Below are 13,365 nucleotides of genomic sequence, written 5' to 3'. Positions count from 1 at the left end.
TCTCCCTCCCTCCCTCACACTCTCTCTCCCTCCCTCACACTCTCTCTCTCCCTCCCTCCCTCCCTCACACACTCTCTCTCCCTCCCTCACACTCTCTCTCTCCCTCCCTCCCTCACACTCTCTCTCTCTCTCTCTATCCCTCCCTCACACACTCTCTCTCTCTCTCCCTCCCTCACACACTCACCAGGCCTCCCTCTCTCTCTCCATTCGCGCTCGCGCTCGCGCTCTCTCTCTCCAACCGCCGCCGCGCGCTCTCAGGGGGCGGGGCCACACGCTGCCCTTAGCAACGCGCTGCTGACCGACGCGCGCTGGCCTGGGAGCGAGCCGTGACGTCAGCGCGTCGAGCCTGGAGCGGGGCGGCGCAGCCCGGGTTCAGCGTGTGGTGTGTGCGCGGTGACGTAACGGCGCAAAGAGGTGTGTGTGTGTGTGTGTGTGTGTGGTGGGGAGCAGAGGGCGTGGCCAGCCAGCGGCTGTGTGGTGATGTCATGGCGGGTCGAAGCGAAGGAGGGGCGTGGCTGACGCGATGAGGTCAGCGCGCACGGGGCTCGAGCGGCGGCGGACGGTTGGTGAAGGCGGTCAGCCCCCGGCGCTGAGAGAGTGAGGCTCACCCCGAGGGAGAGCTCGGTGACACCCTGCTGACCCCGGGAGACGGACAGAACCGGGTGAGAGCTCCACCCCGACACCCCCCGGCCGGGGGCAGCCTTTCCCCCGGAGCGCGCCGCCCCGCCGCTCACCGGAAGTGCAGCGCCGCCATTGCAGAGCCGCCCCGGCGGCGTCACACCCAAACACGCCCCCCGCAACACCCGTGTGCCCCGTAAACTGTCCCGCCCCCCCAAACACCCTTAAACCCGTCACCCCCCCCCCCCCCAGTGTCACACCCATCTCCCCCTGCCCCCCCAGTGTCACACCTATCCCCCCTCCCAGTGTCACACCCAAACCTCCCCCCCCTCCCAGTGTCACACCCAAACCTCCCCCCCCCTCCCAGTGTCACACCCAAACCTCCCCCCCCTCCCAGAGTCACACCCAAACCTCCCCCCCCTCCCAGAGTCACACCCAAACCTCCCCCTCCTCCCAGTGTCACACCCTAACCTCGCCCCCCCTCCCAGTGTCACACCCTAACCTCGCCCCCCCCCCCCCGCAGTGTCACACCCAAACCTCCCCTCCCGCAGTGTCACACCCAACCCCCCCCGCAGTGTCACACCCAAACCTCCCCTCCCGCAGTGTCACACCCAACCCCCCCCCAGTGTCACACCAAAACCTCCCCCTCCCAGTGTCCCACCCAAACTTCCCCCGCCGCAGTGTCACACACAACCCCCCCCCCCCCCCAGTGTCACATCCCAAACTCCCCCCCCCCCCAGTGTCACACCCAAACCCCCCCCCCCCCCCAGTGTCACACCCATTTCCCCCCGCCCCCCCAGTGTCACACCCATCTCCCCCCGCCCCCCCCAGTGTCCCACCCATCTCCCCCCGCCCCCCCCCCAGTGTCACACCCATCTCCCCCCGCCCCCCCCCAGTGTCACAACCATCCCCCCCCCGCAGTGTCACACCCAAACCTCCCCCCCTCCCAGTGTCACACCCATCTCCCCCCCCCCCTCCCAGTGTCACACCCATCTCCCCCCCCCCCTCCCAGTGTCACACCCATTTCCCCCCGCCCCCCCAGTGTCACACCCATTTCCCCCCGCCCCCCCAGTGTCACACCCATCTCCCCCCGCCCCCCCCAGTGTCCCACCCATCTCCCCCCGCCCCCCCCCCAGTGTCACACCCATCTCCCCCCGCCCCCCCCCAGTGTCACAACCATCCCCCCCCCGCAGTGTCACACCCAAACCTCCCCCCCCTCCCAGTGTCACACCCATCTCCCCCCCCCCCTCCCAGTGTCACACCCATCTCCCCCCCCCCCTCCCAGTGTCACACCCATCTCCCCCCCCCCCTCCCAGTGTCACACCCATCTCCCCCCCCCCTCCCAGTGTCACACCCATCTCCCCCCCCCCCATCTCCCCCCCCCCCCTCCCAGTGTCACACTCATCTCCCCCCCCCCCTCCCAGTGTCACACCCATCTCCCCCCCCCCCTCCCAGTGTCACACCCATCTCCCCCCCCCCCTCCCAGTGTCACACCCATCTCCCCCCCCCCTCCCAGTGTCACACCCATCTTCCCCCCCCCCCCCCTCCCAGTGTCACACCCATCTCCCCCCCCCCCCCTCCCAGTGTCACACCCATCTCCCCCTCCCAGTGTCACACCCATCTCCCCCCCCCCCCTCCCAGTGTCACACCCATCTCCCCCTCCCAGTGTCACACCCATCTCCCCCTCCCAGTGTCAGACCCCAAACCTCCCCACCCCTCCCAGTGTCACACCCAAACCTCCCCCCCTCCCAGTGTCACACCCAACCCCCCCCCCCCCCCCCCCAGTGTCACACCCAACCCTCCCCCCCCCCCCCCCCAGTGTCACACCCAACCCTCCCCCCCCCCCCCCCCCAGTGTCACACCCAACCCTCCCCCCCCCCCCCCCCCAGTGTCACACCCAACCCTCCCCCCCCCCCAGTGTCACACCCAACCCTCCCCCCCCCCCCCCCAGTGTCACACCCAACCCCCCCCCCCCCCCAGTGTCACACCCAACCCCCCCCAGTGTCACACCCAAACCTCCCCAGTGTCACACCCAAACCTCCCCCCCCCCGAGTCACCCCCAAATCTCCCCCCCCCCGAGTCACACCCCCCCCCGAGTCACCCCCCCCCCCCCCCCGAGTCACCCCCAAACCCGTCCCCGTGTCACCCCCAAACCCGTCCCCACCCCTCGGTGTCACCCCCAAACCCGTCCATGCCCCCCCCTGGTGTCACGCCCAAACCCTTCCCCCCCTGGTGTCACGCCCAAACCCTTCCCCACCCACCACAGTGTCACGCCCAATCCCTTCCCCACCCACCACAATGTCACGCCCAAACCCTTCCCCACCCCCACTGTGTCACACTCAAACCAGTCCCCACTCCCTGTGTCACCCAATATCACCTTCAACACCGCCGTGTCACACTTAAAAACATCCCCCCATAACACCTTTAAAACCCGCCCCTTGTGTCTCTGCGAATCAACTCCCCCCAGCGCCCTGTGTTACTGACTGTATCTGTCCTGATGTTAATCCAGCTCCCTCACACTGTCACTCAGTAACCCCTCTCGCCCAGCACCCTGTGTTACTGACTGTATCTCTACTGATGTTAATCCAGCTCCCTCACACTGTCACTCAGTAACCCCTCTCCCCCAGCACCCTGTGTTACTGACTGTCTCTGTAGTGATGTTAATCCAGCTCCCTCACACTGTCACTCAGTAACCCCTCTCCCCCAGCGCCCTGTGTCACTGACTGTATCTGTACTGATGTTAATCCAGCTCCCTCACACTGTCACTCAGTAACCCCTCTCCCCCAGCGCCCTGTGTTACTGACTGTATCTGTACTGATGTTAATCCAGCTCCCTCACACTGTCACTCAGTAACCCCTCTCCCCCAGCGACCTGTGTCACTGACTATCTGTACTGATGTTAATCCAGCTCCCTCACACTGTCACTCAGTAACCCCTCTCCCCCAGCGCCCTGTGTTACTGACTGTATCTGTACTGATGTTAATCCAGCTCCCTCACACTGTCACTCAGTAACCCCCTCTCCCCCAGCACCCTGTGTTACTGACTGTATCTGTACTGATGTTAATCCAGCTCCCTCACACTGTCACTCAGTAACCCCTCTCCCCCAGCGCCCTGTGTTACTGACTGTATCTGTACTGATGTTAATCCAGCTCCCTCACACTGTCACTCAGTAACCCCTCTCCCCCAGCGACCTGTGTCACTGACTGTATCTGTACTGATAATCCAGCTCCCTCACACTGTCACTCAGTAACCCCTCTCCCCCAGCACCCTGTGTTATTGACTGTATCTGAACTGATTTTAAACCAGCTCCCTCACACTGTCACTCAGTAACCCCTCTCCCCCAGCACCCTGTGTTACTGACTGTATCTGTACTGATGTTAATCCAGCTCCCTCACACTATCAGTAACCCCTCTCCCCCAGCACCCTTTGTTACTGACTGTATCTGTACTGATGTTAATCCAGCTCCCTCACACTGTCACTCAGTAACCCCTCTCCCCCAGTGCCCTGTGTCACTGACTGTATCTGTACTGATGTTAATCCAGCTCCCTCACACTGTCACTCAGTAACCCCTCTCCCCCAGCACCCTGTGTTACTGACTGTATCTGTACTGATGTTAATTCAGCTCCCTCACACTGTCACTAAGTAACCCCTCTCCCCCAGCGCCCTGTGTCACTGACTGTACCTGTACTGATGTTAATCCAGCTCACTCACACTGTCACTCAGTAACCCCCTCTCCCCCAGCGCCCTGTGTTACTGATTGTATCTGTACTGATGTTAATCCAGCTCCCTCACACTGTCACTCAGTAACCCCTCTCCCCCAGCGCCCTGTGTTACTGACTGTATCTGTACTGATGTTAATCCAGCTCCCTCACACTATCAGTAACCCCTCTCCCCCAGCACCCTTTGTTACTGACTGTATCTGTACTGATGTTAATCCATCTCCCTCACACTGTCACTCAGTAACCCCTCTCCCCCAGCACCCTGTGTTACTGACTGTATCTGTACTGATGTTAATCCAGCTCCCTCACACTGTCACTCAGTAACCCCTCTCTCCCTGCACCCTGTGTTACTGACTGTATCTGTACTGATGTTAATCCAGCTCCCTCACACTGTCACTCAGTAACCCCTCTCCCCCAGCGCCCTGTGTCACTGACTGTATCTGTACTGATGTTAATCCAGCTCCCTCACACTATCACTCAGTAACCCCTCTCCCCCAGCGCCCTGTGTTACTGACTGTCTCTGTACTGATGTTAATCCAGCTCCCTCACACTGTCACTCAGTAACCCCTCTCCCCCAGCACCCTGTGTTACTGACTGTATCTGTACTGATGTTAATCCAGCTCCCTCACACTATCAGTAACCCCTCTCCCCCAGCACCCTTTGTTACTGACTGTATCTGTACTGATGTTAATCCAGCTCCCTCACACTGTCACTCAGTAACCCCTCCCACCCAGCGCCCTGTGTTACTGACTGTATCTGTACTGATGTTAATCCAGCTCCCTCACACTGTCACTCAGTAACCCCTCTCCCCCAGTGCCCTGTGTCACTGACTGTATCTGTACTGATGTTAATCCAGCTCCCTCACACTGTCACTCAGTAACCCCTCTCCCCCAGCACCCTGTGTTACTGACTGTATCTGTACTGATGTTAATTCAGCTCCCTCACACTGTCACTAAGTAACCCCTCTCCCCCAGCGCCCTGTGTCACTGACTGTACCTGTACTGATGTTAATCCAGCTCCCTCACACTGTCACTCAGTAACCCCCTCTCCCCCAGCGCCCTGTGTTACTGACTGTATCTGTACTGATGTTAATCCAGCTCCCTCACACTGTCACTCAGTAACCCCTCTCCCCCAGCGCCCTGTGTTACTGACTGTATCTGTACTGATGTTAATCCAGCTCCCTCACACTATCAGTAACCCCTCTCCCCCAGCACCCTTTGTTACTGACTGTATCTGTACTGATGTTAATCCATCTCCCTCACACTGTCACTCAGTAACCCCTCTCTCCCTGCACCCTGTGTTACTGACTGTATCTGTACTGATGTTAATCCAGCTCCCTCACACTGTCACTCAGTAACCCCTCTCCCCCAGCGCCCTGTGTCACTGACTGTATCTGTACTGATGTTAATCCAGCTCCCTCACACTATCACTCAGTAACCCCTCTCCCCCAGCGCCCTGTGTTACTGACTGTCTCTGTACTGATGTTAATCCAGCTCCCTCACACTGTCACTCAGTAACCCCTCTCCCCCAGCGCCCTGTGTCACTGACTGTATCTGTACTGATGTTAATCCAGCTCCCTCACACTGTCACTCAGTAACCCCTCTCCCCCAGCGCCCTGTGTCACTGACTGTATCTGTACTGATGTTAATCCAGCTCCCTCACACTGTCACTCAGTAACCCCTCTCCCCCAGCACCCTGTGTCACTGACTGTATCTGTACTGATGTTAATCCAGCTCCCTCACACTGTCACTCAGTAACCCCTCTCCCCCAGCACCCTGTGTCACTGACTGTATCTGTACTGATGTTAATCCAGCTCCCTCACATTATCACTCAGTAACCCCTCTCCCCCAGCACCCTGTGTCACTGACTGTATCTGTACTGATGTTAATCCAGCTCCCTCACACTGTCACTCAGTAACCCCTCTCCCCCAGCGCCCTGTGTTACTGACTGTACCTGTACTGATGTTAATCCAGCTCCCTCACACTGTCACTCAGTAACCCCTCTCCCCCAGCGCCCTGTGTCACTGACTGTATCTGTACTGATGTTAATCCAGCTCCCTCACACTGTCACTCAGTAACCCCTCTCCCCCAGCACCCTGTGTTACTGACTGTATCTGTACTGATGTTAATCCAGCTCCCTCACACTGTCACTCAGTAACCCCTCTCCCCCAGCGCCCTGTGTCACTGACTGTATCTATACTGATGTTAATCCAGCTCCCTCACACTGTCACTCAGTAACCCCTCTCCCCCAGCACCCTGTGTTACTGACTGTATCTGTACTGATGTTAATCCAGCTCCCTCACACTGTCACTCAGTAACCCCTCTCCCCCAGCGCCCTGTGTCACTGACTGTATCTATACTGATGTTAATCCAGCTCCCTCACACTGTCACTCAGTAACCCCTCTCCCCCAGCGCCCTGTGTCACTGACTGTATCTGTACTGATGTTAATCCAGCTCCCTCACACTGTCATTCAGTAACCCCTCTCCCCCAGCGCCCTGTGTTACTGACTGTATCTGTACTGATGTTAATCCAGCTCCCTCACTGTCATATTGTTAAACGTGAATTCTCACGTGCCGTGTCCCCTTGTGTCTCCGCTGTCACAGGTCTGTTGCAGGAGGAGCAGATCTCTGACCGTGTTGGATCAGAGCTCACAGTGTCAGCATGCTGTCAGTAAAGGTGAAGACTGAGAAATCAGGTGGGGCTGGCGAGATCGAGCACGGAACATTAAGGGACGATCTGGTGGAGGGGTTTGAGACGATTGCAGGGGAGATCGAGAGAGAAACTGTTCCCTCTGATGGGGACAGTCCAGAACAAGGGGACGTCACCTTCAAATTCGAGCCAGGCTGTTCAGGGTGATGTCAGGAAGCACTTTGTCACACAAAGAGCTGTGGATATCTGGAACTCTCTCCCCCAAAACACTGTCGAGGCCAGGGCTCAATTGGAGCTTTCAAAACTGAGATTGGTAGATTTGTGTTGGGTTACAGATCAGCCGTGGTCTGACTGAATGGGGGAACAGGCTCGAGGGTCTGAATGGCCTCCTCCTGTTCCTGGGGAACAGACTCGAGGGGCTGAATGGGCCTCCTCCTGTTCCTGTGCAACAGGCTCGAGGGGCTGAATGGGCCTCCTCCTGTTCCTGTGTAACAGGCTCGAGGGGCTGAATGGGCCTCCTCCTGTTCCTATGTAACAGGCTCGAGGGGCTGAATGGGCCTCCTCCTGTTCCCTGTGTAACAGGCTCGAGGGGCTGAATGGGCCTCCTCCTGTTCCTGTGTAACAGGCTCGAGGGACTAATGTTTGAAAGCAGTGAGTTGTTACCAGCTGCAGTTCAGCTTTCAGACAGAAGGTGGTGGCAGTGAGAAAACCCCACTGGTCAGACCAAACGTGTGCTCACAAGCATTTCCACCGTACGGGTTAAAATATAAACCACCCGAGGTGCTTGGACCAGGGGTCACATACCCTGAACAGTGAGAGGAGGGCCAGGGGAGACAGTGTAGGGCCAAATAGGTGGCTTTAGAGGAGGCTTTTTGAGCTGGGATGAGCGGCGGTGAGGTTTGGGGGCGGACAGGTTTTAAAAGAAAGAGAGACTTGTATTTATGCAGCCCCTCAGGATGTCCCAAAGCGCCTCACAGCCATTCACGCACTTTTTTTGAAGTGTAGTCACTGTTGATAACGCAGCAGCCAAATTGTGCACAGCAAGCTCCCACAAACTGCAATGTGATAATGACCAGATAATCTGTTTTAGTGAGGGATAAATATTGGCCCCAGGACACTGGGGAGAACTCCCCCTGCTCTTTTTTTCCAAATAGTGGCCGTGGGATCTTTTACATCCACCCGAGAGGGCAGACAGGGCCTCGGGTTAACGTCGCATCCGAAAGCATCTCCGACAGTGCGGTGCTCCCTCAGTACTGCCCCTCCGACAGTGCGGCGTTCCCTCAGTACTGCCCCTCCGACAGTGCGGTGCTCCCTCAGTACTGCCCCTCCGACAGTGCGGCGTTCCCTCAGTACTGCCCCTCCGACAGTGCGGCGTTCCCTCAGTACTGCCCCTCCGACAGTGCGGCACTCCCTCAGTACTGCCCCTCCGACAGTGCGGCAGTCCCTCAGTACTGCCCCTCCGACAGTGCGGCATTCCCTCAGTACTGCCCCTCCGACAATGCGGTGCTCCCTCAGTACTGCCCCTCCGACAGTGCGGCGCTCCCTCAGTACTGCCCCTCCGACAGTGCGGCATTCCCTCAGTACCGCCCCTCCGACAGTGCGGCGCTCCCTCAGTACTGCCCCTCCGACAGTGCGGCATTCCCTCAGTACTGCCCCTCCGACAGTGCGGCGCTCCCTCAACGCCGCCCCTTCAAGTGCCTCAATGTCGCAGGGTTTAATCACTGACCTGTCTCCTGCAGATCTGGAGGCTTCAACAGCTCGTAATCGTTTAGATGCAGTCCTGCAATGTCTGGTCGAGAAGAGTGACATTGAGAGGTAGGTGTATGTCTGTGAGTGTGACTGATTCCTGCTCATTTACATGTCTTGAATAATTCCTTATTATAGACATTTTCAAAGGCATTTAAAACACGGAGGGAAAGTAACTGCCAGTCATTCTATGTTGGTTTCTTACAACCTGGAGCTGGAAACATCCTTTGCCGAAAGCAATTTGAACTCTGGCTGTCCTTCACGAGCAGCAACCCGCCCCCCCCAAATACCCGTCCGCGCCCCCCCCCCAAATACCCGTCCGCGCCCCCCCCCCAAATACCCGTTCCCCCTCCCCCCCCCCAAATACCCGTTCCCCCTCCCCCCCCCCCAAATACCCGTTCCCCCTCCCCCCCCCAAATACCCGTTCCCCCTCCCCCCCCCAAATACCCGTTCCCCCTCCCCCCCCAAATACCCGTTCCCCCTCCCCCCCCCAAATACCCGTTCCCCCTCCCCCCCCCCAAATACCCGTTCCCCCTCTCCCGCCCCAAATACCCGTTCCCCCTCCCCCCCCCAAATACCCGTTCCCCCTCCCCCCCCCAAATACCCGTTCCCCCTCCCCCCCCCAAATACCCGTTCCCCCTCTCCCGCCCCAAATACCCGTTCCCCCTCCCCCCCCCAAATACCCGTCCGCCCCCCCCAAATACCCGTTCCCCCTCCCCCCCCCAAATACCCGTTCCCCCTCCCCCCCCCAAATACCCGTTCCCCCTCTCCCGCCCCAAATACCCGTTCCCCCTCCCCCCCCCAAATACCCGTTCCCCCTCCCCCCCCCAAATACCCGTCCGCCCCCCCCCCAAATACCCGTCCGCCCCCCCCCCAAATACCCGTCCGCCCCCCCCCCCAAATACCCGTCCGCCCCCCCCCCCAAATACCCGTCCGCCCCCCCCCAAATACCCGTCCGCCCCCCCCAAATACCCGTTCCCCCTCCCCCCCCAAATACCCGTTCCCCCTCCCCCCCCAAATACCCGTCCGCCCCCCCCCCCAAATACCCGTCCGCCCCCCCCCCAAATATCCGTCCGCCCCCCCCCAAATACCCGTCCGCCCCCCCCCAAATACCCGTCCGCCCCCCCCCCCCAAATAACCGTCCGCCCCCCCCCCCCAAATACCCGTCCGCGCCCCCCCCAAATACCCGTCCGCGCCCCCCCCAAATACCCGTCCGCGCCCCCCCAAATACCCGTCCGCCCCTCCCCCCCCCCCAAATACCCGTCCGCGCCCCCCCCCAAATACCCGTCCGCGCCCCCCCCCCAAATACCCGTTCGCGCCCCCCCCCCAAATACCCGTTCCCCCTCCCCCCCCCAAATACCCGTCCGCGCCCCCCCCAAATACCCGTTCCCCCTCCCCCCCCAAATACCCGTCCGCCCCCCCCCCAAATACCCGTTCGCGCCCCCCCCAAATACCCGTTCCCCCTCCCCCCCCAATACCCGTCCGCCCCCCCCAAATACCCGTCCGCGCCCCCCCCCAAATACCCGTTCCCCCTCCCCCCCCCAATACCCGTCCGCCCCCCCCCAAATACCCGTTCCCCCTCCCCCCCCCCCAAATACCCGTCCGCCCCCCCCAAATACCCGTTCCCCCTCCCCCCCCAATACCCGTCCGCCCCCCCCCAAATACCCGTCCGCCCCCCCCCCCCAATACCCGTTCCCCCTCCCCCCCCCAAATACCCGTTCTCCCTCCCCCCCCCCAATACCCGTCCGCCCCCCCCCAAATACCCGTCCGCGCCCCCCCCAAATACCCGTCCGCGCCCCCCCCCCCCCCAAATACCCGTCCGCCCCCCCCCCCCCAAATACCCGTCCGCCCCCCCCCCCCCACCACCTCAAATACCTGTTCCCCAGCCTGGAGCTCTGATCGAGAGAGCCAGCAGGGCATTCGACCGGGAGTGGCATCACTACCGTGCTCTCCTGCTCAGAGTGTGTGTATGGGCAGGGGGGCTCGATACTGCTCCGTGAGCGAGTGTGAGTGTGTGTCGGGCCTGCGCTCTCCTGCTCCCTGTGTGTGTGGGGGAATAGAAACATAGAAAATAGGTGCAGGAGCAGGCCATTCGGCCCTTCGAGCCTGCACCACCATTCAATAAGATCATGGCTGATCATTCCCTCAGTACCCCTTTCCTGCTTTCTCTCCATACCCCTTGATCCCTTTAGCCGTAAGGGCCACACCTAACTCCCTTTTCAATATATCTAACAAACTGGTCTCAACAACTCTCTGCGGTAGAGAATTCCACAGGTTCACAATTCTCTGAGTGAAGAAGTTTCTCCTCATCTCGGTCCTAAATGGCTTATCCCTTATCCTTAGACTGTGAGCCCTGGTTCTGGACTTCCCCAACATCGGGAACATTCTTCCTGCATCTAACTTGTCCAATCCCATCAGAATTTTATATGTTTCTATGAGATCCCCTCTCATCCTTCTAAACTCCAATGTATAAAGGCCCAGTCGATCCAGTCTCTCCTCATATGACAGCCCAGCCATCCCGGGAATCAGTCTGGTGAACCTTCGCTGCACTCCCTCAATAGCAAGAATGTCCTTCCTCAGATTAGGAGACCAAAACTGAACACAATATTCCAGGTGAGGCCTCACCAAGGCCCTGTACAACTGCAGTAAGACCTCCCTGCTCCTATACTCAAATCCCCTAGCTATGAAGGCCAACATACCATTTGCCTTCTTCACCGCCTGCTGTACCTGCATGCCAACTTTCAATGACTGATGTACCGTGACACCCAGGTCTCGTTGCACCTCCCCTTTTCCTAATCTGCTGCCATTCAGATAATCTGTCTTCACGTTTTTGCCCCCAAAGTGGATAACCTCACATTTATCCACATTATACTGCATCTGCCATGTATTTGCCCACTCACCTAACCTGTCCAAGTCACCCTGCAGCCTCTTAGCATCCACCTCACAGCTCACACCGCCACCCAGCTTAGTGTCGTCTGCAAACTTGGAGATATTACACTCAATTCCTTCATTCAAATCATTAATGTATATTGTAAATAGCTGGGGTCCCAGCACTGAGCCCTGCGGCACTCCACTAGTCACTGCCTGCCATTCTGAAAAGGACCCGTTTATCCCGACTCTCTGCTTCCTGTCTGCCAACCAGTTCTCTATCCACGTCAGTATATTACCCCCAATACCACGTGCTTTGATTTTGCACACCAATCTCTTGTGTGGGACCTTGTCAAAAGCCTTTTGAAAGTCCAAATACACCACATTCACTGGTTCTCCCTTGTCCACTCTGCTCGTTACATCCTCAAATAATTCCAGAAGATTCGTCAAGCATGATTTCCCTTTCATAAATCCATGCTGACTTGGACCGATCCTGTCACTGCTTTCCAAATGCGATGCTATTTCATCTTTAATAATTGATTCCAACATTTTCCCCACTACTGATGTCAGGCTAACCAGTCTATAATTACCCTCTCTCTCTGTCCCTCCCTTTTTAAAAAGTGGTGTTACATTAGCTACCCTCCAGTCCACAGGAACTGATCCAGAGTCGATAGATTGTTGGAAAATGATCACCAATGCATCCACTATTTCTAGGGCCACTTCCTTAAGTACTCTGGGATGCAGACTATCAGGCCCCGGAGATTTATTGGCCTTCAATCCTATCAATTTCCCCAAGACAATTTCCCGCCTAATAAGGATATCCTTCAGTTCCTCATTCTCACCAGACCCTCGGTCCCCTAGTACTTTGGGAAGGTTATTTGTGTCTTCCTTCGTGAAGACAGAACCAAAGTATTTGTTCAATTGGTCTGCCATTTCTTTGTTCCCCATTATAAATTCATCTGAATCTGTTTGTCTTTACTAATCTTTTTCTCTTCACATATCTATAGAAGCTTTTGCAGTCAGTTTTTATGTTCCCGGCAAGCTTCCTCTCATACTCTATTTTCCCCCTCCTAATTAAACCCTTTGTCCACCTCTGCTGAATTCTAAATTTCTCCCAGTCCTCAGGTTTGTTGCCATTTCTGGCCAATTTATATGCCTCTTCCTTGGATTTAACACTATCCTTAATTTCCCTTGTTAGCCACGGTTGAGCCACCTTCCCCGTTTTATTTTTACTCCAGACAGGGATGTACAATTGCTGCTGATCACTGCTGACTGGCTCTGCCCTGGAACTAACAATGTCTCTCACTTTCAGGGACCAGGCCGAGGATGAGGCTGTCAAACCGGCACTGTCTGACCTGCAGAGCAAGTGAGTGCGGGGCTGATGGAGGGCTAGTGCTCCTGGGGAGTCGTTGAGTGTGTTCAAGGCCGAGAGCGATAGATGTTTGGACTCTCAGGGGATCGGGCGGGAAAGGGGAGTTGAGGTCGAAGGTCGGCCGTGATCTCATTGAATGGCGGAGCAGGCTCGAGGGGCCCAATGGCTGACTCCTACTTCTGATCTTGTGCAGAATGTTTTGCAGCCAATTCAGTTCAGGTGGTGGGTTGTGGCCCGATCGTACCACCTCCCCTGTTCTACTCTACTGCTGTGAAATCTCAAACTAATGGACAGTCATTAACCTGAAACGTGAACACTGCCTCTCTCTCTCACTCTCTCGCTCTCTCTCCTCTCTCGCTGCACAGATGCCGCCTGACCTGCTGAGTGTTCACAG

At 57.9% G+C, this 13,365-nt stretch overlaps 1 long non-coding RNA gene across 1 annotated transcript; it reads left to right on the top strand.

Annotated features, from left to right (window-relative positions):
* Nucleotides 1–459: 459 nt before the first annotated feature.
* Nucleotides 460–12,973, top strand: LOC139249589 (uncharacterized). Its single transcript, XR_011591219.1, has 4 exons — nucleotides 460–662; nucleotides 6,940–7,031; nucleotides 8,725–8,800; nucleotides 12,912–12,973. It is a non-coding gene; the product is annotated as an uncharacterized lncRNA (long non-coding RNA).
* The last annotated feature ends 392 nt before the right edge of the window (nucleotides 12,974–13,365 follow it).

This window comes from Pristiophorus japonicus, unplaced genomic scaffold, assembly GCF_044704955.1.
Source record: "Pristiophorus japonicus isolate sPriJap1 unplaced genomic scaffold, sPriJap1.hap1 HAP1_SCAFFOLD_3284, whole genome shotgun sequence".
NCBI classification, from domain to species: domain Eukaryota; kingdom Metazoa; phylum Chordata; class Chondrichthyes; family Pristiophoridae; genus Pristiophorus; species Pristiophorus japonicus.
This window is presented reverse-complemented; position numbering and strand designations above follow the sequence as displayed.